The following is a 4,264-nucleotide window of genomic DNA, read 5'->3' on the forward strand; positions in this document are numbered from 1 at the left end:
TTCTAAAACCACGATTTGATCGTCAACAATTCACCAAACCCACAGAAACAAGCTGCTACACTTTCACACCATTCCATGGCCCATCTGAGCAGCAGGACCGGTTCTGACCACAGCGGGACCGGTTCTGACCACAGGTGGACCGGTTCTGACTACAGCGGGACCGGTTCTGACCACAGCGGGACCGGTTCTGACCACAGCGGGACCTGTTCTAACCACAGGGGGACCGGTTCTGACCACAGGGGGACCTGTTCTAACCACAGGGGGACCGGTTCTAACCACAGGGGGACCGGTTCTGACCACAGCGGGACCGGTTCTGACCACAGGTGGACCGGTTCTAACCACAGCGGGACCAGTTCTGACTACAGCAGGACCGGTTCTGACCACAGCGGGACCGGTTCTGACCACAGCGGGACCGGTTCTGACCACAGCGGGACCGGTTCTGACCACAGGGGGACCGGTTTATTTATTTAGAGTGTAGTGGAGAATTATCAGGAATATCAGAAAGAACAACGATGAAGAGCAAAGTGAACATTACTGAAGAAATAATTTCAGATCTGTTTTGAAATCAGCTTCAGCTGCTCAACCTGATTTAGTCTTTTTAGCTACTTTTAGCTTTARAGCATTGTCCTGATAGTTTTAGCTTTTAGCTAGCCTTTGGCTACTTTTAAATGGACTGGTAAACGGACCTTTAAGCTATTTGTCGGCTATCTTAAGCTTTTAGTTAATCTTGGCTTTTGCTACTTTTAGCTGTTGTTCTGATACATTTAGGTTTTAATCAGTCTTTTGCTATTTTTAGCAACTTTATGCAATTTTTAGCTTTTAGCTATCCTATTTCTAATTCAAATTTTCAGCCAGGCATTTTCTATTTCAAGATTTTTAATTTTTTCCTTTGCTATTTTTAGCTTTTAGCTACTTTTTTACTACATTTAAAATTTGAGGAATTTTATTTTATTTCTAACAAGTGTTTAGTAACGATTAGCTTTAAGGCATTGTTGTGTTGCTTGTAGCCTGTTGCTATTTTTAACTGTTTTTCTGCTACATTTAGCTTTTGACCAGCCTCTTTCTAATTKAACTTTTTAGCAAGTCATTAGCTAATGTTAGCTTTTAGCCACTTTTATCCAGTTAATTATTTAATCTTTAATCCTTCCTGTAGCTTTAACACTCAGTTTCAGCATTTTCAGAACATCTTAGCTGCTCCTTYGCTCTGATTTTACACAGGAAATGTGTTTTTATGTTGTGTGAACCGGTTGTTTGTGTGGTTCTGAGCAGGTCCAGTTGTGTGTTCAGGCTGCACGGTGGCACAGCGGTCGGTGTGGTTCTGTCCTGTTTGGGTCACAGCAGCAGGCGTCACAGCTGCTGTGAACAGGAAGTGTGTGGGTCAGAACAACAATGGCTGCAGCCGTGACCYGCTCCACCCTGCACCTCCTCCTGACGTGTTTGTGTGTCTGAGAGGAGGAAATAAACTCTGCTCTCTGGTTTCTCATCGACACGGCAGCAGAAAGGATAAAAATGTTCTTCAGCCTGGTTTTTCCACCRGACTCTGTGGGTTTGTTCCTCTCAGGCTGTTCGAACCGACCGCAGCTCTGAAAAAAGTCCCACATACTTGTCATTCTTCCCACCTCGGCCAGCAGGAACGCACACACGCACACACAGTCATCCTCCTCTTCCTCACATCATCCTTTACTCCCTCCGCTTCAGCTTCTCCTCGTTTCTTCGGCTCCATCTGGAACTAAAAACCCAAACCAGTTTCCTGCCTTCAGCTCAGACGAACCCAGCAGGTGGAACAGAACCAGCTGGACGAGTCCTCATCTCAGCCCAACAAGTGCAGCGATTCAACCGTTTAAAAACAAACATCTTACTGTGATCTGAGCCTGAACGTGTCAGCACATTATTAACGCTTCATGCTGAAAACTTCAGCTGCTGAAACTGAGCTAAAATATTTAATAGTAAAATTGTTCATGTGAGCTCACTTTGAAAAGCTGAAAACAAAAAAAAGCTGAGGTTTGAAGAAAAACAGTAAAAAGCAGCACAAATTAGCAGAACAAAACAAAGTAGAAAACATCAGAAGAATAGCAGAAAGAAGCAGATCTAAGGCTGAAAAAGAATTTAAAAAAAGCTAAAATTAGCATAAATAAGCTAAAGGTAGCACCCAGTTGTAAGTAGCACTCAGAAAGTGAAAGTGTTATAAAAAATTTAAAATCGCCAAAAAAAGCACAAAAGTACTAAAAAGTGACCATTTTTAGTAAATAGCTAAAACAGCCAATATTTTCAGAAAAACAGCTAAATTGTAGCTTGAATTATTTAAATTAGAATAAAGAAGCATAACGAGCACAAGTTTGCTGAACTTAGCAGAAATAGGTTGTGTTGGCTACAAAAAAATGTATTTAGCTTAAAAAAGCTAACTTTAGCTAATAACAGCTGAACTTTGGCTAAAATCGCAGAAAATAACTGAAAATAGAAAAAATCATCTGTAACAACAGAGCTGCTTCATCAAATAAGAACCTCAGCTTAGCCTGTTAGCTTTAGCGCCGACACTATATTGCCTTATAAGTATTAGCTATGTGCTAGCTCGACAAACAAGCTAACCTGTTGTCCTCCATCCATATTTTCAGTTCCAGGCTGAGTCATTTCTACCTTCTCCTCTCTGTCAACGCTCTCTGGTTTCATTTAAAAGAGTCGATCATCAGATATTGTCCAAGATTAACCTTCAGGGTGGATATAGCTCGCTAGCAGCCTCGCACCGAGGACCTATCCACGTCATCATTTACCCAGAATGCTTTGTGTGGAAATAAAATGGCTCCGTCCGTGTTAAAATATATTTTTAAAATTTTAGTTTAAAAAAAGATTAAAACTAAACATCCTACAGTATTTTTTCAGTCTTTATATTACAGTTAAACTAAAGTCTAGTGTTAGAACTCATCATGGATCCCTTTAAGAGTCAAACTCAGAAAGAAGTGTTTAGAATTGGAGAAAAAACAACGAACAGTTTAACATTTGTATTCTTTAAGCAGGAAATGAGACGTAACTCAATAATAGAACCAGATTTAAAGACTGAAGAGCCTGCTGTGTTTAACGTGTGGACGCTCTGGATTTAAATAAAAAAACGTCACTCTGGATCATGTTTTAATCCCGTCCAGCGAGGAGGAAACAGAATTTATCTGTAACCGTCATAAAACCAGCAGGAAGCAGGATGTTTGAGGTTTAATCTCTCTGCAGGTACGAACACTAAGAACGGTTCAAAGCAGGAATCAAATCTGATTTTCTGCAGCCAGAAACAGCTCTGCCCACACCGCACTCCTCCTTCCTCCCATTATTCCTCCTCTTCCTGCCCCTGCCTTCACCTCTTCCTCTTCCCTTCTCAGCAGAACGGAGAGGTGGAGGACTGGTTTCGAGCCACAGTGAGGGGTTAAATCCCAGAAAAAACAAATCTCATGCAAATATCTGCATTCAAACCAGCTGGCAGGAAGCTTTGATTTGACATGAATTATCTTCCTGTAGATTTTGTGATTTTTCAAACATTTGCGTCATAAAGAGGAAAAAAACCGAAACATCCGACGAGTTTTCTCACGTTTCAAACCAAAGACTTGAGCCTTCGCGTGGATAATAATGTGTTCCTGTTGCTTTTTAAAACCGTCCCCRGTTCATCCCGGAGGCGGTTGCTTCACAGCCAGAATTATCACATCAATCAAAACGAATCTGCATGTTTGTTGAAAACATGCTTTTATTTTGAAAGTGATAATAAAGCCTAAATGAGCTGAGATGAGGAGGAGAACAGCCTCCTGTCTGTTCCCACGCTTCAGTTCGTCCATCTGTCCGTCTGCCCGAGGACGCTCTGTGGACCCACGTGCACACGCTGTGCTTCAGAATGAGCTTCATGTTAATCCAGAGACCTTCTGCTCTCCTCCTCCTGCCAGGGAGGCTCTGGTCGAGGCCTCGTGTTCAACTGAAAGGAGCTTCCTGGTGAAAACATCCCGACCCACTTCCTGTGTGGATCATCTCGACCCGTCCAGACGTTGTTGCTCTAAACTCTGTCAGCGTGGTCGAAGCTGTCGCTCTATTTAAAATCACTTTCCATCAGCAGGACGGCTCTCTGCTGTTTGTTTTGGCTGGGCTTTTATTTTGGCGGTGCAGCCGGACGGGTTCAGTGGATAAAAATGAACTAAATCACCAACAAACAGCGGAACTGGACCCGTTCTTATCTGGTATCTGAGTTTATGTTCCACAGACAACTTAACACGGTTTCTGCACTCGTGTTGGCAGAAGT

The 4,264-nt window shown here is 42.5% G+C and overlaps 1 protein-coding gene across 1 annotated transcript in view; it reads right to left on the reverse strand.

The window, feature by feature from the left end:
- macf1a (microtubule actin crosslinking factor 1a) overlaps positions 1-4,264 on the reverse strand; it is a gene marked incomplete at its 5' end in the record, with an annotated part of 93,266 nt that overhangs the window by 35,319 nt on the left and 53,683 nt on the right.

The sequence above is a fragment of the Austrofundulus limnaeus genome, unplaced genomic scaffold, assembly GCF_001266775.1.
Source record: "Austrofundulus limnaeus strain Quisiro unplaced genomic scaffold, Austrofundulus_limnaeus-1.0 Scaffold424, whole genome shotgun sequence".
NCBI lineage: Eukaryota > Metazoa > Chordata > Actinopteri > Cyprinodontiformes > Rivulidae > Austrofundulus > Austrofundulus limnaeus.